Source organism: Ranitomeya imitator, chromosome 2 (assembly GCF_032444005.1).
Source record: "Ranitomeya imitator isolate aRanImi1 chromosome 2, aRanImi1.pri, whole genome shotgun sequence".
Taxonomy (NCBI): Eukaryota; Metazoa; Chordata; class Amphibia; order Anura; family Dendrobatidae; genus Ranitomeya; species Ranitomeya imitator.
The window spans coordinates 721096322-721121125 of NC_091283.1; the positions used below are offsets into that span (position 1 = coordinate 721096322).

Consider the following 24804-nt stretch of genomic DNA (forward strand, 5'->3'; position numbering starts at 1 on the left):
TCGACTCTAAAAAGGTCAAGGTCGCTCAACTCTAATCACCACTAGAGGACTCTGATTCCTAAAACTGTGCACTCAGCCCACGACAACTACTCTCCCTCCAATAAGAACTGTTCCTGAGCTGTGCAGTGGCGTCAATGTGAGGAGCGTGGCGACGACAGTCCTTTTTTAACCTCTGATGAGGGAATGCAGCCAGCCACTCAAAGTACTGCCCCTACCAAAATGGCTATCGCAATCCACACATGCTTATCGGCTGTGTAACAGGTGGCAATCATGAGGAGCGGGGATTCAAGCATTCAATGAATGACAAGCCTATGCAGGTACCCAGATATTCGAATAATATCCGAGTATCACTGAAGACATTTTCTCATCACTAGTAGAGAGGTTTATAAGTAGCACATACACATAAAACATATGTTCCAACACCCTGAACTACTGTCCCTTTCCTCCATATCCTGTAGACTGTAAGCCCATGAGGACAGTGGTTTTTCCACCCTTGGCAACTGATACTATTAGTTTGTTTACTGTATACTATATTTATTATATGTCTTCACATGTACAGCACCCTGGAATTAGCGGTGCTTTAAAAATAATAATAATAATAATAATAATAATAATAATAATAATAACTCAATGCATGTAACACAGGTAGATAGCAACATGTAGCACAAGCACAGAGTCATGCAGTACATGTAATTTAGTACTATTGTGCAGGCAATACAAGCTAGCCAATCCATATATGTACTAAAAGTGGTTGTTCATTAATTGGACAACTTCTCAATCTGAATGTTTGCCCTCGTTAAAATAAAAACACTTATATGGTACCCACCTCCCATGTCAGCACCATTCCAGCGGTATTGACACTTATTTTCTAGGAGTCTCACAAAGCTGTTATGTCATTCGAGCCCTGCTCCCTTTTTGCGCTGGCATTACTGTCCCACCTTCGAATACATAAGTAATCAAGAGGAAATTAGAGGGCAACCGTAGCTCTCACTTCCTCTTGATTACTTACTGTATAAGTCTGAAGATGAGAAGGGGTTGTCCTAGTAGTGGACAACTCGTTTATGTAAGGTAGCCCCCACTTTACCTGTCTTTCAATTTATTGATCTAAATATATAACTGTCAATTTAAAAGTGATATGAGCACTGATTAATGGAATCTTCTGTCTAATGGCATGTGGATTACTGAACCTCATTGCCAGTTGCATTGTAGATTAAAGTTCTTGTAGTTGGGGAATCACTGAGGAATCACTTTCACCTCATATTACATGTAACCCTTTTCAATATAATACAAAAATAAAACAGTCCTGATTGAAGCGGATAATTTATTTGACAAACAAATATTTAGAACAAATAAAAGAAATTTAGTTTTTGGAGATTTTGCACAGTTAACAAATCATGATTTAATAGTGATTAAAGTCAGCAGAAATGAGCAGTGCTAACATGAGGTGCTAAGAAAGGCTTTTCGGTGTCAAATATTTATTTCTTTACTCCAACAGATCCTCCTGCACCACTGTATCCTCCTTGGGAAACTTGTGCACCGACTCCTCCAATTCCTCCTTGTGAGACTTGTCCACCAAATCCTCCCATTCCATCATATCCTCCTTGTGAGACTTGTCCTCCGATTCCTCCTGCTCCTCCATATCCACCCTGTGAAACTTGTCCACTGATTCCTCCTGCTCCTCCATATCCGCCCTGTGAAACTTGTCCACTGATTCCTCCGGCTCCTCCCATTCCTCCCATTCCTTGGCTTTGCAGCTGGCAAGGATCAGGTGCAGGACAAGGATCTAATAAAAAAAAGATAAGAAACAATAATGATAAAAATTGGACATATTTAATAAGAAATATTTAATCCTTAAACAGTGCAAACTTAGGCTAAACAGTGATAAAAATGGAAAATTTATTAAAATGGTTCATGCTGTTTGATAAATTGGAAGCTATTTGTGCCCCCTTTCACATGAAATCATTCCTTGTTCAGTTAGAATATAACTCTTAGTTGTGCAACTGAGTGTCTAAAGTGCATATTAAATATTGTGAAAATCACGACAGACAGTTTTTTTTGAGCAAATGAAACCAGAATTCCAATGGATGTAGCTTGCGTCTAACTATGACACATTAGCTTTCAATTTATAGAAATTAGAGATTGTACACTGCAAATATGTTTTTATTTAGCTCTATGAACTGAAGTACTTTTAGACAGCTAAAGGTACCGTCACACTAGACAATATCGCTAGCGATCCGTGACGTTGCAGCGTCCTCGCTAGCGATATCGTCCAGTGTGACAGGCAGCAGCGATCAGGCCCCTGCTGTGCTGTCGCTGGTCAGGGAAGAAAGTCCAGAACTTTATTTGGTCGCTGGACTCCCCGTAGACATCGCTGAATCGGCGTGTGTGACACCGATTCAGCGATGTCTTCACTGGTAACCAGGGTAAACATCGGGTAACTAAGCGCAGGGCCGCGCTTAGTAACCCGATGTTTACCCTGGTTACCATCCTAAAAGTAAAAAAAAACAAACACTACATACTTACTACAGCCGTCTGTCCTCCAGCGCTGTGCTCTGCACTCCTCCTGTACTGGCTGTGAGCGTCGGTCAGCCGGAAAGCAGAGCGGTGACGTCACCGCTCTGCTTTCCGGCCGCTGTGCTCACACAGACAGTACAGGAGGAGTGCAGAGCACAGCGCTGGAGGACAGACGGCTGTAGGTAAGTATGTAGTGTTTGTTTTTTTTTACTTTTAGGATGGTAACCAGGGTAAACATCGGGTTACTAAGCGCGGCCCTGCGCTTAGTTACCCGATGTTTACCCTGGTTACCGGCATTGTTGGTCGCTGGAGAGCGGTCTGTGTGACAGCTCTCCAGCGACCAAACAGCGACGCTGCAGCGATCCGGATCGTTGTCGGTATCACTGCAGCGTCGCTAAGTGTGACGGTACCTTAAGACTTCTTAGGAACAAATAGTGAAGATGATGCTAAAGCAAGTTACATCAGACATTATTATAAAGCATCATTCATGGAGGGGCCAATATGTTCTTGGTTGGTGAATGCTTTACTATTTCACAAGGGGACCTATCACAGACCCCCTGGTTCCCCATAATCATCCGTCCATTAGGTAATACCAGAGTCTATACTTATATCTGTATTTATATTCGCAGTATTCAGTATTCCAATCGTGTTTTGCTCCACAATTATTAGGCTTCAATTTGAGCTATTCATAAAAATAAAAGCATATTTCTTAGGAGCAGCAATTACATAGAGTATTACACTTCTGGTTTCTATTTTTAACACAAACGTTGATAACTTTATGGTCAAATCCTTATCCTTCATTAATCTATGTTCATACCTTGGCATGGGTCTGGTATACATTGTGGTACTGGAGCACATGCTGAAAAGACAGATGTAAAAGTTACAGCTTTCACTATAGTACGGGAATTTTACTTTAGTCCTTATTTGCATACATAACCTTAAAGATGACAGTCGCCTATTTTATCACTTAAGTGCAACAAAAATAGAAATTAAGCAATGTTAAAAGAGTTTTGTAGTCTCTTTTCTTGGCTGCACCGCTGTTCTGGATGGAGCGTTCTCCATGTGACTAGCACAGGCGGCTTTGCCTCTTCAGTATTGGAGAACTGAGGGACTGCAGCTTTCACATCCAATGAACTTACCAGCCCCATAGCGGGGTCTCCGGGCTTTAAAAAAAGTCGTCTGCAAATGGACAACATGTCTAAGTAACAGACCATTAATAGTCTGCAGGGTGGCCGGTATCTAAGCAACAAACTGTAAATGATAAACATAAAAAATCTCTCCACTGCGGAGACTAGAGAGAATTTTACTAAGAGGTAAATTGCAAATTGATTGTTGTTACAACATTGACCAGTTAAGTACCAGAGGCTACCTCCTTAAATAATGATCATGTGTATTTTTGGACTTAGATTCTATGCAAAGTTTTAGCATCTGGTTTAGGGCAAGGGCAAATGGTCATAGAGTCTCTCATGAAACGACACTCAGAGTTTGATCAGAGTATAAGTATACTGTGATACGATTCTTTTGGCTGACAGAACCAAAGCACACTGTCTGAGGAAAGTGGAAAACATCATTTCTCCATCTTCTCCATTGTGTCAGTGTGTGAAAATCAGACTGCTCTCATATGTCATCCGATTAAGGTCGAATAATTTCCCTGCACTAATTGACGTACATGACCAAGTGCTAGTTGATAATCAGATCAAGCTTGGACATGCTTCCATTTTTTCTTCTTCCACCGGGTTGGACATGAGCTTGGCCACAAATAATAACAATGGTCCGATGTTTTGTCGGATCGCACTGGAACTAAAAATACGGTGGAATGACCCATCCCTTACAACCATAAACCTCATCTTAATTTTAAGTCTATCGACATAAACTATGCGTGTCATAGATTTCTAGATATGTTATTTGATATCTTAAAACTCACATTTTGGTCAATTATCTCAACGTTAAAAGAGGACCCGCTTAAAGTACCACTGCAGCGGTTTTTATTGCAGCACTGGAGTGATGCTTCCCTTCTAAGATCGCTGACCCTACTCTCATACTTACACGTCACCATCTTCACCTTCTATCGCTTCCGCTCATGTTATTTTCCAGCACTTTATGACCTGCTAGTGCTTCCTTGAGCATGCCAGACATCACTTTTCAATGAATGTCTATGACATCCTCTTTTTGGCTTTTATAGATTTGCATTGAGCTCTTGTGACCATTACTTCTGACTTTCGGCAAGTCAGAATTTGTGGTCACATAATGGCATCATAGGGCCGGAGTGTTGCTGATAAAAAGTGAAGCCAGCAATGAGAAAGTATAATATTATGGCCAGGGACCTTAGATTGAAAGCACCAGTACAGCACTGAAGAAAAAACCTAGTGCTTTAAAAGCATCTCAATGAGATGTCAAATTTAGTCTCTAACTTCTGTTTGTTACTACCCACGCTGTCTATTGTTGCTTTCTCTAGGCTCCCGGATATTGGGTGCTGCTGAATTTACCATTTTTAATACAGGTCAGGATTGTACTAGTCCCAGTCACAGCATAAAATCATACAATACAGAGAAACACATTTTAACATTACTGACATACTTTGTACCGGCATGCACATTAGTTTAAATATCAGTGCGAAAAATATACAGTAATAATATCACATCACACTATTTTTCATTAGTATAGTATATATGAAGTGTTTCACTCACGATCTTTGGTTTTTCCTCCCTTGGTTGCCATGATGTTTCTTATTCAAGTGATGATCCTTACTGAGGTATTTGGAAAGATGCTTTACGCCTTGGTAAAGATGCTGTATATATACAAACCCTGATGCCATTCCCTGAATGGTAAATCCCCTGCATTAGCAAATAGAATTTGGCTTTGACTATCCTAAATTGAGATCCAATTAACTCCTATTTGCATACCTGATGGCATGGGAGTAGCTGAATATTTAATGTAGATGGAATTCTATTGTTCAGTCTATGTGATTGCTTTTCCAAAAGGGACAATGGGTGCGTCAATGTAATAAAATGACCTTTAAATATATTTAGATTGGTAAACATTAAATATACAGGTATTAATCATTATTTCAGTTTTAATTGCCTATGCTTAGAAGTATTCACAGATCATTTTTAGAACAGATAAATTGCTTCAAGTGGAAACTCCTGTATCTGCCGAATAAGCAGACGGTTATAATATTAGAAAGATCATAGCACTTGGATGTGATAGAAGTATAAACTGGCAGTAAAGAAAGTTGATTATGTATTAGTGAAAGGTTGAAAGGGGGGTTATACATGATAAATGTGTCATACATAAGTATTTTTTTCGTGATACTCAAATTTTGAGTTAACGTAGTGTTGTGAACTCATCAATGAAATATGTTGATGCAGTGGCATAACCAGTAGCGTAGCTTCCGGGGGGGGCAGAGGGGGTGGTCACCCAGGGCCCCGCTGTGCGCTCTGATACAGTTACATTCTGCGGCAGAGCAGGGAGAATCAATCCCCCTGCTCTGCCGCTATGGGGCCCCTGATCAGGCGGTGGGGACCCGATGCCAGCAGTAGGCCCCCGCCCGTCATCGCATGGTGAGCTGTATCGGCATCTAGCTGATACAGCTCACCGCATTGATGAGGGAAGGAGCTCTGTGCAGTGCTCCTTCTCCCATCATTCCCCTGTCAGCGTCTGAAGTCGCAGACGCTGAGGTGAGTATTTATTTATTGTGTTTTTTTATGGGGCTGCATTATTACACTTCAGGATCTGCCAATGGGGGGAGTGTTGCCTTATTACACTACAGGATCTGCCTATGGGGGAAGTGCTGCCTTATTACACTACAGGATCTACCTATGGGGGGAGTGCTGCCTTATTACACTACAGTATCTGCCTATGGGGGGTGCTGCCTTATTACACTACAGGATCTGCCTATGGGGGGAGTGCTGCCTTATTACACTACAGGATCTGCCTATGGGGGGAGTGCTGCCTTATTCCACTACAGGATCTGCCTATGGGGGTGCTGCTTTATACTACAGGGTCTGCCTATAGGGGTGTCTTGTATTATATTGAGGACTATCTGGCACATCTACTATATAATTGTCTAAGGGTTACTTTCGTCTGTCCTTCTGTCTGTCACGGTTATTCATTCGCTGATTGGTCTCGCCAGCTGCCTGTCATGGCTGACACGACCAATCAGTGACGGGCACAGTCCGGAAGAAAATGGCCGCTCCTTACTCCCCGCAGTCAGTGCCTGTTGCCCGCATACTCCCCTCCGGTCACCGCTAACACAGGGTTAATGCCGGCGGTAACGGACAGTGTTATGTCGCGGGTAACGCACTCTGTTACCACCGCTATTAACCCTGTGTGTCCCCAACTTTTTACTATTCACATTGCCTATGCGGCATCAATAGTAAAAAATGTAATGTTAAAAATAATAATAATAAAAAAAAAACCTGCTATACTCACCCTCCGTTGCAGCTCGCGCCGGCCGCCATCTTCCGTTGCAGGTTCCGGTGGCAGAAGGACCTGCCATGACGTCACGGTCATGTGACCACAACGTCATCACAGGCCCTGCGCGACAAGGACCTGCCATGACTTCACGGTCATGTGACCGCGATGTCATCACAGGTCCTGCGCTAATACCAACCCTGGGTCCGGAACCTGCCGTGGACTACAAGGGCTCCCTCAGAAAGGTGAGTATATGTTTATTTTTTTATTTTTTCACCTGTGACAAACCTGGCTGGGCAATATACTACGTAGCTGGGCAATATACTACGTGGCCCTGTGCTGTATACTACTTCGCTGTGCAATATACTACGTGGATCTGTGCTGTATACTACGTCACTGGGCAATATACTATGTCACTTGGCAATATACTACGTGGCTGCGTAATATACTACATAACTGGGCAATATACTATGTGGCAGGGCAAAATACTACGTGGCTGCGCAATATACTACGTCACTAGGCAATATACTACGTGGCTGGGCAATATACTACATCACTAGGCAATATACTACGTGGCTGGCCAATATATTACGTCACTGGGCAATATACTACGTGGGCTGTGCAATATACTACGAAGCTCAGCAATATACTACGTAACTGGGCAATATACTACGTGGCTGCGCAATATACTACGTGACTGGGCAATATACTACGTCACTAGGCAATATACTACGTAACTGGGCAATATACTACATGGCTGGGCAATATACTAAGTCACTGGGCAATATACTACGTGGCTGGGCAATATACTACATGGCTGGGCAATATATTACGTCACTGGGCAATATACTACCTCACTGGGCAATATACTACGTGGCTGGGCAATATACTACGTGGCTGGGCAATATACTACGTGGCTGGGCAATATACTACATGGCTGGGCAATATACTACGTGGCTGGGCAATGTACTACGTTGCTGGCCAATATACTCCGTGGGCTGTACAATATACTACGTGGACATGCATATTCTAGAATACCCGATACATTAGAATCGGGCCACCATCTAGTTATACTATATGGAGGTTATCTATGGGGCCATCATACAGTGTGGGGATTACAGTGAATGGGCCATCATACAGTGTTGGAGCCATCAAACAGTTTGGAGTCTACTAAAGGGTCAGTATACTGTGTGGGTGGTACTATACAGTGAGGGGGCATCGTATTGTGTATAGAGGAGTCGTACATGGGGAGCCTTGGGACATTATTAAATGTAAAGTGGGCACTTCTTGTTATAGGGGAACTCGGGTTACTGTGACTATCAAAGGGGCACACAGGGCAATATTACTTTCTAGGGGGCAAATATGGGCACAGTTTTCTAGGGCACTTGCACCCGGCGAACTCAGTCGAGGGGTTCAAGAGAGGCCTGGATGTCTTCCTGGAGCAGAACAATATTGTATCATACAATTATTAGGTTCTGTAGAAGGACGTATATCTGGGGATTTATTATGATGGAATATAGGCTGATCTGGATGGACAAATGTCTTTTTTCGGCCTTACTAACTATGTTACTATGTTACTATGTTACTATTACTATATTATAGAGGAGTGCTTTAAAATTTACACAGCAGGTGCAGTAATTGGGTCACATATGGCAGCAGCGGCTCAGTATTGGGGTATCGGGGTAGTAATAGGGACACATACGGCAGCAGAGGCTCAGTATTGGGGTATCAGGGGCAGTAACAGGGACACATACGGCAGCAGAGGCTCAGTATCGGGGTATCAGGGGCAGTTATAGGGACACATACAGCAGCAGTGGCTCAGTATTGAGGTATTAGGTGCAGTAATAGGGACACATACAGCAGCAGCGGCTCAGTATTGGGGTATCAGCAGGATGAGGAGTTTGTGCAGGTTGGGAATAGTTGGTGATGGGGCTGGAATGTGAGAAGTGAAATGTGTCTTTGTTGTATTCTCTGCAGGTGAGTCGTGGCTGGAAGAAATTGTCATGTCAGTCTGGGCCAGATGGAAAAGACGGGAAAAGTGAAGGATTCCATCAGAAAGAACGTCAGCGGTAAGTCATTATCTGTAACTGTGATCTATGTGATCTATGTTCTGTAGGACTGGCATCTACCACTGAACATATGGCAGTAATATCTATATTGGTTTTTATATAGAGATTATCTTCAGTAACAGCGTGATCATCTGCTGAGGTTCTCCTCCACAATTAGGGTGCATCATCCAGTTGCAATGAAGGTTACCTGGTTAGGGGCCCACTCAGAAGCTTTGTCCCCCCCTGAACCAAAACCCTAGCTACGCCTCTGGGCATAACTGTAGGGTTTCAGCTGTGATTAAGTCCTGTAGTCCAGGGACCAGCATGACAATGGCCATATAAGGCATTTTAGTGCCCAACACACGAGATCCTGATTGTTAAGCATTAGTGATGAGCGAACATGCTTGGATAACGTCTTATCCGAGCTTCTTGGAGTGCTCATATATTATGTTCAAGTCCCCATGGCTGCATGATTTGCGGTTGTTAGACAGCCTCAACATATATGGAGATTGCTTGTATGTTAGGGAATTCCCACATGTGTTGAGTCTGTCTAACAACCGGAAATCATGCAACTGCGGAGACTCGAACATAGCATACGAGCATGCCCAGATGCTGGATAACACCCGAGCATGCTCGGATAAGACTTTGTCAGAGAACGCTCGCTCATCACTAAGTATTGCCTTGAAGTTTTTACAAGGCATTGATGCCAATGAATGTCAGAGAACTGTGTTTGTTCCTATAATGTCCATAGACTTATCCAACTGACTGAACACAACTGTTAGGAGAAAACTCAGGGAAATAAGCAAGAATTTAGCCTTGGACGTGGTTATGGCCACCTCTCTTTATACACTGAGCGGTGACTGAAACATGAAAGCTGCTGAGAGGAATAAAGTTCATTTACTCCTGGCAGTGAGGCTGTAAGCACAGGCTTCAGGCAGGTTCAGAATACTATTAACCTGCAGATGAACCTCATATCACATTTTTTCAAGTGACAGGCTCCTTTTAGAAGAAGTTAATAAATATGTTTTTAATTTTTCTTAAAAAATGTTTAAACTTATTTAAATACAGACTTATGTACAGTATATTGAAGGCAGGAGAACCAGTTTGAGACTCTTGAAAGGTATTGATATATTTTAGTGTATTTGTCAGAGAATGCTGAAATTAAAACCTACCAAGTATTTGTTCATTTGGAGTTAGGCAAAATGTACTCTGCATAGGTGCATTTAGCCTATATTATACGTCAGAAGCTTTTCCTTCCATAATGTTTAACATTGCAATAGGCTCCAGTACACCAGAAAGAAGCCAAAAGTGAGTTATTGTGTCCTTCTGGCTGGTTTGCATCTGCATACTGTGTGTTGGACTGTGTAGAAGAGCAGAATAGAATGTACTTTCCTATACAGATGACACTGCAAAGACAATTATATCATACAGTATACCGTATATACTCGAGTATAAGCCAACCCGAGTATAAGCCGACCCCCCTAATTTTGCCACAAAAACCTGGGAAAATTTAATGACTCAAGTATAAGCCTAGGGCGGGAAATGCAGCAGCTACCGGTAAATGTCAAAAGTAAAAATAGATACCAATAAAAGTAAAATTAATTGAGACATCAGTAGGTTAAGTGTTTTTGAATATCCATATTGAATCAGGAGCCCCATATAATGCTCCATAAAGTTTATGATGGGCCCCATAAGATGCTCCATATTAAAATATGCCTCATATAATCCTGCATAAAGGTTAATAATGGCCCCAAAAGATGCTCCATAGACACATTTGCCCAATATAATGCTGAACAAACCTTGATTATGGCCCTATAAGATGCCCCATACAGACACTTGCCTCATATAGTGCTGCACAAACATTATGACCTCATAGATGCTCCATACAAACACTTGCCCCATATAGTGCTGCACAAACGTTATGGCCCCATATAGACACTTGCCCCATATAGTGCTGCACAAACGTTATGGCCCCATATAGTGTTGCACAAACATTATGGCCCCATATAGTGCTGCACAAACGTTATGGCCCATAGATGTTCCATACAGACACTTGCCCCATTTGCTGTTGCTGCAATAAAAAAATAAATCACATACTCACCTCTTCGTCGCTCAGGCCCCCAGCACTTTCAATAGTCACCTGACGTCCAGGCAGAGGGTGTGCACTGACCACGTCACCACACCCTCTGACCTGAGTGTCACTACTGAAGACAGAGCGGCGCCCAGAATGAGGAGCAGGTTAATATCGTGCAGCGCTTCCCCTCCCTGTTATACTCACCTGCTCCTGGTGCTGTGTAGTCCCTGCTTCCCCGACGCCGCATCTTCATCCTGTACTGAGCGGTCACCGTTACTGCTCATTACAGTAATGAAAATGTGGCTCCACCTCTATGGGAGGTGGAGCCGCATATTCATTACTGTAATGAGCGGGTACCATGTGACCGCTGAGTACAGGAAGAAGCTGCCGGCGCCGGGGAAGCCAGGGACCTGCAGGGACCGCGCCAGGAGTAGGTGAGTATAATTAGACAGCCCCCGCTCCCCTTCCCCTGCCAACCCCTGGGTATGACTTGAGTATAAGCCGAGAGGAGGACTTTCAGCCCAAAAAAGTGGACTGAAAATCTCGGCTTATACTCGAGTATATACGTTACATCCTTTTAAAATGGATCTCTATGTTGAATGGATGACTAGTAGGAATGAGTGAGCACTAAAATGCTTGGGTGCTTGCTGCTCAAACCGAGCAATTCCTAATACTGGCATGGAGAACAGCATGGAGAAAACCCCAGGAAGCATTTATGACTCCCAGATCACCAAGGAGAACAATAGTGTCACACTTTTACTTCACTTTCAGGATTGATATTAAAACATTCCAAACCTACGATAAATTGCAGTTTACAGAAAAAAAAGTGTTAAGAATAGTGTTGAGCATTCCGATACCGCAAGTATCGGGTATTGGCTGATATTTGCGGTATCGGAATTCCGATACCGAGTTCCGATATTTTTGTGATATCGGGAATCGGTATCGGGATTAAGATTCATGTGTAAAATAAAGAATACAAATAAAAAATATTGATATACTCACCCTCGGACGCGCCCTGGTTGTCACCGCTGCAACCGCCATGCTTCCGTTCCTAAGAATGAGCGCGTTAAGGACGTTCGATGACGTCGCGGCTTGTGATTGGTCGCGTGAGCGTCATGTGACCGCTCACGCGACCAATCACAAGCCGCGACGTCATTGAAGGTCCTTAACGCGCTCATTCTTAGGAAGGGAATCATGGCAATTGCAGCGGTGACAACCAGGGCGCGTCCGAGGGTAAGTATATCAATATTTTTTATTTTTATTCTTTATTTTACACATGAATATGGATCCCAGGGCCTGAAGGAGAGTTTTCTCTCCTTCAGACCCTGGGAACCATAGAGGATACCTTCCGATATTTGTGTCCCATTGACTTGTATTGGTATCGGATATCGGTATTGGCGATATCCGATATTTTTCGGATATCGGCCGATACCATCCGATACCGATACTTTCAAATATCGGACGGTATCGCTCAACACTAGTTAAGAAACATTTTTTCCTGCACAATGACTTGTATATAAAGTCAAATGTAAAAAGGATATACAAAATATATAATTTAAGTATACCAAAATAGTTTATTTTAATTATAAAATAGGACATTTCAGTTCAATTTATGAAGGAAGCTCGGACCTGATACCCATAATGTGGTGGTGCACCATCTTGGGAGCCAGGTCTGAGAATTCCTACATGAATAGTTTCCTGGAAACTGGATTGGTCATTGAGGCCAGTTGAATGGCCACCAAGGTCTCCCGATCTGACCCACTTTTATCTTTGAGGTCATCTGAAGGCAACTGTCTATGCTGTGAAGGTACGAGATGTGCAGCATCTGAAACAACGGATACTGGAAGCCTGTGCTAGCATTTCTTCTGCGGCGGTGGTATTAGTGTGTCAAGAGTGGGAGAAGAGGGTTGCATTGACAATCCAACACAATGGGCAGCACGTTGAACACATTTTATAAGTGGTCATAAACTTGAAAATAACTCGTGAAATAATAAGTTACGTTAAAACCAACCACACCATTGTTTTTCTTGTGAAATTTTCAGTAAGTTTGTTGTGTCTCATGACTCTCTTCCCATTGAAAAAAATAAAGTTGGATCCAAAATGCCTGACTTCCAAATGGCCGCCATGGTCACCACCCACCTTGAAAAGTTTTCCCCCTCCTATATACTAATGTGCTACAAACAGGAAGTTGATATCACCAACCATTCCCATTTTGTTTAGGTGTATCTATATAAAAGGCCCGCCCTGTACAATGTATATTTCCAAAGAGTTTGCTCTGTTAGCTGGAAATATTTCAGATTATAATATTTTGCATTACCTTTGTCCTGTCCGAAGTATGAGTAGTGCATTTGGGGCACATGTCTAATATTCTGGAACACTTTACAATAGGATTCACCTCTTCACCCCTAGACGGAGTTACTGTCTTTTGCTGGAGGCACCTGTGGAAGCAGCATATCTTACCACCAGAGTCTCAACAGTGAGGAGGCGTAAGGGTAACACAACTAAAATCCTGAGACACACAGAACAGAATATTTTTTTTAACATCATGTGCAATGTTCACAAAGACTAGTCCTCAACTGTTCAAAAAGAATCAGCGTAGGGTATTTCAGCCTTATTTACACATTGCCGTAAGGCAAATAGACCCTAACTAAGGATTTTATAAGAATTATTAAAATATAACTTTTATTTTTCAACTTAATATTCTGTGCTCTTTACAGCCACAGTGTCTTTGTTGACCACTATATGTGGGTTCACTAAGCAATTAATGTAATTTTAGTCTAACGGAATATGTCTACTATACTAGCACTTCAGTTCACATCTACCGAATAATGTAGGACTCATCAATCTGCTAACTAAATATTAACACTGACGCTTTCCATCAGTCTATTAATAGCGCTATATTCTCACACAGCATTATGTAATCCCATTACATGGTACAGATTTAGGTGATCTAATGGTCTCCACTATCTAGGGATCTTATTATATGGTGACTGTAGGAAGCCCTCGGAACACTTATTAGTTGTTAATTCATTCTAATGTCTCTTTGCATGATGTGGCCGCGGACCACTATTCTTTTGCATTTGAGCACCAACTACAGACAACTGCCTTTAAAATATATAACCGCATGCATCCCCAACATGTTTCACCATTACTGGCATCTTCAGGGGAATGTTCACAATGACAGCGCACTCTCTGTTGCGAGCTCAGATTAGCAGTAACGAGCCATTACCAGAGCGTACAGTCAGAATAACTGGCACGTAGGGACCAGTGATGTCACTTGCTAGGGTGATTCTGGTCTCTGCACGCTGGGTATTCTCATACTACATACAAAAAGTGTGCTTTGGTGCCGGCTTGTTACTGCTGATCTGTCTTGGCAACAGAGAGCATGCTGTCATTGTGCACATAGCGCAAAGACTAGCCCAGCCCCTGAATGAAGCATCACTGATGACTCTTCTTGTCAGGGAGGTGGCAGAGGCTTTTGCAGTGACCTGATGATATTTTTTTTTGAGTATCCCAGCATGCACTGGAATTTTCAAATGAAGTATCATCAAAAAGGAAGTGGTAAAATTAAAGAATTTAGACACTGTAGTTAGGGAAGGATAGGGAATTTTTAATCCAACTATTTTTGAAAATAGTTTAAATTACAGCATTAAATAGATAGGAATATAGGATGAAAATAAATTCATATGTCGGACAACCCCTGTAAAAAGAATACGTGTGTAGTTTCTGTTTCAGCTTCTTTAATTAACCAACTATTGCAGCATCTTACGACATAGTCTTTTAAACAAAATAATTTATTCGTTTATTGATGGTGACATTTTCTTTCCAGTATACAGTAGTGGATTCCACATTGATATCTTAATAGACATGGGAGTGAAAACACAATATAAAAAGATTATTGTATTGACATTGATTTATTTGTGCTTAGTAATTAGGTCACCTATTAAGATATTTTTTCTTCAACCTAATTGCAATTTACTGATAATTTACTTGTCTGACCTGCTTCATGTCATGTAGCTTCAGCCTAAACATTGAATATGTCCAGTGTTCAATGCTTTACTTCTTATTTGCATCTTAGGCTACGTTCACATTAGCGTTGCGCGCCGATGCGTCGGCGATGCAACGGCGATGCAACGCTCGACGCACAAAAAACGCGCGCAAAAACGCTGCGTTTTGCGACGCGTGCGTCGTTTTTTGACGAAAATCGGACGCACGAAAAATGCAACTTGTTGCATTTTCTTGTGTCCGACGCTAGCGTCGGAAACGACGCACGTGTCGAAAAACGCAACCAAAAAAACGCACGCGTCCCCTATGTTAAACATAGGGGCGCGTCACCGCTGCGTCGCCGCTGCGTCGCCGACGCAACAGCGACGCACATTAGCGGAACGCTAATGTGAACGTAGCCTTAACCCTCTTTTGTCTCAAGATCTCATATTTTTTAGTATCAACAATTCAGTTATACACTGTTAATTTTACAGTCCAGTGATACTAAGGTTGTAAGTCATTCCACCAATTACTTTGGGCTATAGTGATAACTATCTGGAATCTGGGCAAAGGCTCATTTTTAGCCAATAAATCAAAAAAGAAAAAAGCGAGCCGCACAGCTACAGTGTCCAAAGAGACGCCACATGAAGACTTTTAACCCCTCTGTGACCTTAGACGTACTATCCCGTCGAGGTGCCCTGGGCTTATCTGACCCTGGACGGGATAGTACGTCATAGCCGATCGGCCGCGCTCACGGGGGGAGCGCGGCCGATCGCGGCCGGGTGTCAGCTGCTTATCGCAGCTGACATCCGGCACTATGTGCCAGGAGCGGTCACGGACCGCCCCCGGCACATTAACCCCTGGCACACCGCGATCAAAGATGATCGCGATGTGCCGGCGGTGCAGGGAAGCACCGCGCAGGGAGGGGGCTCCCTGCGGGCTTCCCTGAGCCCCCCGCAGCAACGCGATGTGATCGCGTTGCTGCGAGGGTCTCCTCACCTCCCTCCCTGCTCGAGCCCCGGATCCAAGATGGCCGCGGATCCGGGTCCTGCAGGGAGGGAGGTGGCTTCACAGAGCCTGCTCAGAGCAGGCACTGTGAAGGCTGCAGCGCTGCATGTCAGATCAGTGATCTGACAGAGTGCTGTGCAAACTGTCAGATCACTGATCTGTGATGTCCCCCCCTGGGACAAAGTAAAAAAGTAAAAAAAAATTTTTCCAAATATGTAAAAAAAATAAAAAAAAATATTCCAAAATAATGAAAAAAAAAAAAATATTATTCCCATAAATACATTTCTTCATCTAAATAAAAAAAAAAAAACAATAAAAGTACACATATTTAGTATCGCCGCGTCCGTAACGACCCGACCTATAAAACTGTCCCACTAGTTAACCCCTTCAGTAAACACCGTAAGAAAAAAAAAAAAAAACGAGGCAAAAAACAACGCTTTATTATCATACCGCCGAACAAAAAGTGGAATAACACGCGATCAAAAGGACAGATATAAATAACCATGGTACCGCTGAAAGCGTCATTTTGTCCCGCAAAAAAAGAGCCGCCATACAGCATCATCAGCAAAAAAATAAAAAAGTTATAGTCCTGAGAATAAAGCGATGCAAAAATAATTATTTTTTCTGTAAAATAGTTTTTATCGTATAAAAGCACCAAACCATAAAAAAATGATATAAATGAGGTATCGCTGTAATCGTACTGACCCGAAGAATAAAACTGATTTATCAATTTTACCAAACGCGGAACGGTATAAACGCCTCCCCCAATAGAAATTCATGAATAGCTGGCTTTTGGTCATTCTTCCTCACAAAAATCGGAATAAAAAGCGATAAAAAAATGTCACGTGCCCAAAAATGTTTTCAATAAAAACGTCAACTTGTCCCGCAAAAAACAAGACCTCACATGACTCTGTGGACCAAAATATGGAAAAATTATAGCTCTCAAAATGTGGTATTGCAAAAAATATTTTTTGCAATAAAAAGGGTCTTTCAGTGTGTGACGGCTGCCAATCATAAAAATCCGCTAAAAAACTCGCTATAAAAGTAAATCAAACCCCCCTTCATCACCCCCTTAGTTAGGGAAAAATAAAAAAAAATGTATTTATTTCCATTTTCCCATTAGGGCTAGGGTTAGGGCTAGGGTTAGGGCTAGGGCTAGGGTTAGGGCTAGGGTTAGGGTTAGGGCTAGGGTTAGGGCTAGGGCTAGGGTTAGGGTTAGGGCTAGGGTTAGGGCTAGGGTTAGGGCTAGGGCTAGGGTTAGGGCTAGGGTTAGGGCTAGGGTTAGGGTTAGGGCTAGGGTTAGGGCTAGGGTTAGGGCTAGGGTTAGGGTTAGGGTTAGGGCTAGGGTTAGGGCTAGGGTTAGGGCTAGGGTTAGGGTTAGGGCTAGGGTTAGGGCTAGGGTTAGGGTTAGGGTTGGGGCTACAGTTAGGGTTGGGGCTAAAGTTAGGGTTAGGGTTTAGATTACATTTACAGTTGGGAATAGGGTTGGGATTAGGGTTAGGGGTGTGTCAGGGTTAAAGGTGTGGTTAGGGTTACCGTTGGAATTAGGGTTAGGGGTGTGTTTAGATTAGGGTTTCAGTTATAATTGGGGGGTTTCCACTGTTTCGGCACATCAGGGGCTCTCCAAACACGACATGGCGTCCGATCTCAATTCCAGCCAATTCTGCGTTGAAAAAGTAAAACAGTGCTCCTTCCCTTCCGAGCTCTCCTGTGTGCCCAAACAGGAGTTTACCCCAACATATGGGGTATCAGCGTACTCAGGACAAATTGGACAACAACTTTGTGGACCAATTTCTCCTGTTACCCTTGGGAAAATACAAAACTGGGGGCTAAAAAATAATTTTTGTGGGAAAACAAAAAGATTTTTTATTTTCACGGCTCTGCGTTATAAACTGTAGTGAAACACTTGGGGGTTCAAAGTTCTCACAACACATCTAGATAAGTTCATTGAGGGGTCTAGTTTCCAATATGGGGTCACTTGTGGGGGGTTTCTACTGTTTAGGTACATTAGGGGCTCTGCAAACGCAATGTGACGCCTGCAGACCAATCCATCTAAGTCTGCATTCCAAATGATGCTCCTTCCCTTCCGAGCCCTCCCATGCGCCCAAACGGTGGTTCCCCCCCACATATCGGGTATCAGCGTACTCAGGACAAATTGGACAACAACATTTAGGGTCCAATTTCTCCTGCTAACCTTGGAAAAATACAAAACTAGGGGCTAAAATATAATTTTTGTGGAAAAAAAAATATTTTTTATTTGCATGGCTCTGCGTTATAAACTGTAGTGAAATACTTGGGGGTTCAAAGCTCTCACAACACATCAAGATGAGTTCCTTAGGGGGTCTACTTTCCAAAATAGTGTCACTTGTGGGGGGTTTCTACTGTTTAGGTACATTAGGGGCTCTGCAAACGCAATGTGACGCCTGCAGACGATTCCATCTAAGTCTGCATTCCAAATGGCGCTCCTTCCCTTCCGAACCCTCCCATGCACCCAAACGGTGGTTCCCCCCCACATATGGGGTATCAGCGTACTCAGGACAAATTGGACAACAACTTTTGGGGTCCAATTTCTCCCGTTACCCTAGGGAAAATACAAAACTGGGGGCTAAAAAATAATTTTTGTGGGAAAAAAATTTTGTTTTATTTTTATGGCTCTGCATTATAAACTTCTGTGAAGCCCTTGGTGGGTCAAAGTGCTCACCACACATCCAGATAAGTTCCTTAGGCGGTCTACTTTCCAAAATGGTGTCACTTGTGGGGGGTTTCAATGTTTAGGCACATCAGTGGCTCTCCAAACGCAACATGGCGTCCCATCTCAATTCCTGTCAATTTTGCATTGAAAAAACAAACGGCGCTCCTTCCCTTCCGAGCTCTCCCATGCGCCCAAACAGTGGTTTACTGCCACATATGGGGTATCAGCGTACTCGGGACAAATTGGACAACAACTTTTGAGGTCCAATTTCTTCTCTTACCCTTGGAAAAATAAAAACTTGGGGGCAAAAATATAATTTTTGTGAAAAAATATGATTTTTTATTTTTACGGTTCTGCATTATAAACTTCTGTGAAGCACTTGGTGGGTCAAAGTGCTCACCACACCTCTAGATAAGTTCCTTAGGGGGTCTACTTTCCAAAATGGTGTCACTTGTGGGGGGTTTCAATGTTTAGGCACATCAGTGGCTCTCCAAACGCAACATGGCGTCCCATCTCAATTTCTGTCAATTTTGCATTGAAAAGTCAAACTGCGCTCCTTCCCTTCCGAGCTCTCCCATGCGCCCAAACAGTGGTTTACTGCCACATATGAGGTATCAGCGTACTCAGGACAAATTGGACAACAACTTTTGAGGTCCAATTTCTTCTCTTACCCTTGGAAAAATAAAAAATTGGGGGCAAAAATATAATTTTTGTGAAAAAATATGATTTTTTATTTTTACGGTTCTGCATTATAAACTTCTGTGAAGCACTTGGTGGGTCAAAGTGCTCACCACACATCCAGATAAGTTCCTTAGGGGGTCTACTTTCCAAAATGGTGTCACTTGTGGGGGGTTTCAATGTTTAGGCACATCAGTGGCTCTCCAAACGCAACATGGCGTCCCATCTCAATTCCTGTCAATTTTGCATTGAAAAGTCAAATAGCGCTCCTTCCCTTCCGAGCTCTCCCATGCGCCCAAACAGTGGTTTACTGCCACATATGGGGTATCAGCGTACTCAGGACAAATTGGACAACAACTTTTTGGGTCCAATTTCTCCTGTTACCCTTGGTAAAATAAAACAAATTGGAGCTGAAGTAAATTTTTTGTGTAAAAAAGTTAAATGTTCATTTTTATTTAAACATTCCAAAAATTCCTATTAAACACCTGAAGGGTTAATAAACTTCTTGAATGTGGTTTTGAGCACCTTGAGGGGTGCAGTTTTTAGAATGGTGTCACACTTGGGCATTTTCTATCATATAGACCCCTCAAAATGACTTCAAATGAGACGTGGTCCCTAAAAAAAAATGGTGTTGTAAAAATGAGAAATTGCTGGTCAACTTTTAACCCTTATAACTCCCTAACAAAAAAAAAATTGGTTCCAAAATTATGCTGATGTAAAGGAGACATGTGGGAAATGTTACTTATTAAGTATTTTGTGTGACATATCTCTGTGATTTAATTGCATAAAAATTCAAAGTTTGAAAATTGCGAAATTTTCTAAATTTTCGCCAAATTTCCGTTTTTTTCACAAATAAACGCAGGTACTATCAAAGAAATTTTACCACTATCATGAAGTACGATATGTCACGAGAAAACAATGTCAGAATCACCAGGATCCGTTGAAGCGTTTCGGAGTTATAACCTCATAAAGGGACAGTGGTCAGAATTGTAAAAATTGGCCTGGTCATTAACGTGCAAACCACCCTTGGGGGTAAAGGGGTTAAACAATGGTAACCCGATGAGTAAATGGAGGTGCTCGCATGAAAATAAGGAATCAAATCATAGCGAATCATAGAACAAATGCGGCAGCACTCACCGGTCCTGCGGTCAGCATTTCCTTTATTCAAACATGTAGAAAAATATCTTCACAGCTCGGGGGAACAAGGCAGTGAGAGAAGTGTGCAGGAGGAGACGACGGCCGTTTCGCCAATTTTTAGCCAATATTCACTTATTTTTTCTCCAGGTCTGGATTTCTGGTCTTATATAGAGAGAAGAGTATGTACCAACTATTTATAAACAAAGGCATTATTATAGTGTTGGTTGTTAATTAGTTGTTCGTTAAAGTGTGGTGAGAAGTGTGAAAGCCTTGCTCCTTATAAAACTTTGTTATTATAATAGGTTCCACCCATGATGTGGTCAGCCCTTTGCTATTATTGAGCAGAAAGAGAATAAGTAGTGACTGCTGAAAATGTGATGAGAGAATGAAGATTTACATCCCATGGAAAATAATGTGATTCTTTAGCAGACTGTGCTTTGTCTGCTATGTATGAAGGGGAGGGAGGGGGGAAATAGGATTTATTTTTCTTGTATCATTATTTTACTTTTAGAATGAGATACTGTATTTTCCAGATTATAAGATGCTCCGGATTATAAAATGCACCCCAAATTTTCATGAGAAAAATAGGAAAATAACAGATCTCAGCTCTGAGAGTTCATCTCCCGAGATCTCGGTGCCGAGATCTCCATCTGCGCATGCGCTGCCTCCAGACGGCCATTTTCTCGGAGTCCACCGCTGCACAGGAAACCATCGGAGGACTGCAGGGGGCACTGGCCTTTCACAAATGTCGGCAGAACCCCCCGCAGTACCGGGGACACAGCGCAGCACCACACCACCGCCGGGGACACATCACAGCATCATCACTGGGGACACAGTACAGCACTGCCAACGGGACACCCAAAGTGGCACGCCATTAAGGTATATCAACATTTTAAGATGCATCCCCATTTTCTCCCAAAATTGGAGGAAAAAAAGTGCGTCTTATGATCCGAAAAAATATGGTATTTTAAACATATAGTGCAGTTAACCTCCCACTTATTATTCGAATTTAAGGAAGATAAACGTTGAGTTCAACTTTGCACTATACTGTGCAGTTTTTCTATCACAGTGTTATGTCCATTAAAGAGGTATTCTCAAGTTATCTCTTCAGCAGCTCAGAGACTTGTATTCTCTCTAATTTCTTTTTGCCTTGGGGGTGAGAATTCCTTCTTGACTGACAATTCTGGTCTGAAAATCTGTCCTGCTAGTCTACAATATTATAACTATATTCTCAGCTTTATATAAAGCTTGGAAATTTCCATCACCTGGCATTTACAAATGATAAAATTGAACACGCCATAACTCCAATAGGCTTACTAAGGTCTGAAACCTTGGTCAGAGTAGTCTGAGTACACAAGTCTCCAAAGGTGCCCAAACTTTAACATTAGCTCATCAAACTTTTGTGAAATCAAACTGTCCACTTAAGAAGCAGCACTGTTTGACAATCAATTTCACATGCTGTTGTGCAAATGGAATAGACAACAGATGGAAATTATTGGCAATTATCAAGGCACAGTCAATAAAGGAGTGGTTCTGCAGGTGGAGTACCAATGCTCTCTGGCTGATGTTTTGGTCACTTTTGGATGTTGGTTGTGCTTTCACACTCGTGGTATCATGAGACGGACTCTACAACCCACACAATTGGCTCAGGTAGTGCAGCTCATCCAGGATGGCACATCAATGTGAGCTGTGGCAAGAAGGTTTGATGTGTCTGTCAGCGTAGTGTCCAGAGGCTGGATGCACTACCAGGAGACTGGCAAGTACACCAGGAGATGTGGAGGGTGCCATAGGAGGGCAACAACCCAGCAGCAGGACCGCTACCTCAGGCTTTGTGCAAGGAGGAACAGGAGGAGCACTGCCAGAGCCCTGAAAAATTACCTCCAGCAGGCCACAAATGTGCATGTGTCTGCACAAACTCTTAGAACCAACTCCATGAGGATGGTCTGAGTGCCCAACGTCCACAGATGGAAGTTGTGCTCACAGCCCAACATCATGCAGGATGTTTGGCATTTGCCACAGAACAAGATTGGTAAATTCTCCACTGGTGTTCTGTGCTTTTCACAGATGAAAACAGGTTCACACTGAGCACATGTGACAGACGTGACAGAGGCTGGAGATGCCGTGGAGAGTGATCTGCTGCCTGTAACATCCGTAAGCATGACAGGTTTGGCAGTGGGTCAATAATGGTGTGGGGTGGCATTTCTTTGGAGGGCCGCACAGCCCTCCATGTGCTCGCCAGAGGTAGCCTGACTGCCATTAGGTACCAAGATGAGATCCTCAAACCCCTTGTGAGACCATATGCTGGTGCGGTTGGCTCAGGGTTCCTTCTTAAGCAGGACAATGCCAGACCTCATGTGGCTGGAGTGTGTCAGTAGTTCCTGCAGGATGAAGGCAGTGAAGCTATGGTCTGACTTTGCCTTTTCCCCAGACCTGAATCCGATTGAACACATCTAGGACATCATGTCTCGCACCAACCACCAACATCACATTGCACCACAGACTGTCCTGGAGTTGGAGGATGCTTTAGTACAAGTCTGGGAGGAGATCCCTCAGGAGATAATAAGCTGCCTCATCAGGAGCATGCCTAGGCATTGTAGGGAGGTCATACAGGCACGTGGAGGCCACACACACTACTGAGCATCATTTCCTTGTCTTGAGGCATTTCCACTGAAGTTGGATCAGCCTGTAACTTCTTTTTTCAGTTTGATTTTGAGCATCATTCTAACTCCAGACCTCCATGGGATATTAGTTGTGATTTTCTTTGATCATTTTTAGGTTTTATTGTTCTCAACACATTCCACTCTGTAATGAATAAAGATTTACAACCGGAATATTTCATTCAGTGATTTGTAGGATGTGGGATTTTAGTGTTCCCTTTATTTTTTGAGCAGTATATATATATATTTATACATATATATATATATATATCTATAATATAACGCTGGGAGCGTCACTCTGTCCGAAGCCTTTATAGACTGCGCAGGCGCAAGCGCCTGCGCAGTCTGGGCCTCACAGAGTGACGCTCCCGGGAGATCACGGTATGCGTTCACACTGAACGCACACCGCGATCTCCAACAGAGAAGCAGGGACCGCCAGGAGGGTGAGTATCGGCCATATTCACCTGTCCTGCGTTCTACCGCTGAGCGCCGCCATCTTCCCAGTCTTCGGCCTGTGACCTTCAGTTCAGAGGGCGCGATGGCGCGCTTAATGCGCGCCGGCGCTGCCCTCTGACTGAACAGTCACAGCCAGGAGACCGGGAAGATGGCGGCGCCCAGTGCTGGAACAGGACAGACAGGTGAATATAGTAAGTGCTGGGGGGCCTGAGCTGGCGGCGATACCGGCACCTGACCCCCACAGCGCGCCGGTGTCCCCACCTGCTCAGGCCCCCGGATGGATGCAGCACCTGACAGGATGGGGACGCAGGATGGTTGCAGCACATACCAGGATGGGGACGCGGGATGGGGACGCAGGATGGTTGCAGCACATACCAGGATGGGGACGCAGGATGGGGACGCAGGATGGTTGCAGCACATACCAGGATGGGGACGCAGGATGGGGACGCAGGATGGTTGCAGCACATACCAGGATGGGGACGCAGGATGGGGACGCAGGATGGTTGCAGCACATACCAGGATGGGGACGCAGGATGGGTGCAGCACATGACAGGATGGGGACGCAGGATGGGTGCAGCACATACCAGGATGGGGACGCAGGATGGGGACGCAGGATGGGTGCAGCACATACCAGGATGGGGACGCAGGATGGGTGCAGCACATGACAGGATGGGGACGCATGATGGGTGCAGCACATACCAGGATGGGGACGCAGAATGGGGATGCAGGATGGGTGCAGCACATACCATGATGGGTGCAGCACATGACAGGATGGGGACGCAGGATGGGTGCAGCACATGACAGGATGGGGACGCAGGATGGGTGCAGCACATACCAGGATTGGGACGCAGGATGGGTGCAGCACATGACAGGATGGGGACGCAGGATGGGTGCAGCACATGACAGGATGGGGTCGCAGGATGGGTGCAGCACATGACAGGATGGGGACGCAGGATGGGTGCAGCACATGACAGGATGGGGACGCAGGATGGGTGCAGCACATGACAGGATGGGGGCGCAGGATGGGTGCAGCACATGACAGGATGGGGGCGCAGGATGGGTGCAGCACATACCAGGATGGGGACGCAGGATGGGGACGCAGGATGGTTGCAGCACATACCAGGATGGGGACGCAGGATGGGT

The 24804-nt window shown here is 43.7% G+C and overlaps 1 long non-coding RNA gene across 1 annotated transcript; it reads right to left on the minus strand.

The window, feature by feature from the left end:
- Nucleotides 1–1307: 1307 nt before the first annotated feature.
- On the minus strand, nucleotides 1308–5325 carry LOC138665574 (uncharacterized). The gene is made up of 3 exons (XR_011318491.1): nucleotides 5202–5325; nucleotides 3332–3373; nucleotides 1308–1783 (listed from the first exon to the last, which is right to left on the minus strand). It is a non-coding gene; the product is annotated as an uncharacterized lncRNA (long non-coding RNA).
- Between the last annotated feature and the right edge of the window lie 19479 nt (nucleotides 5326–24804).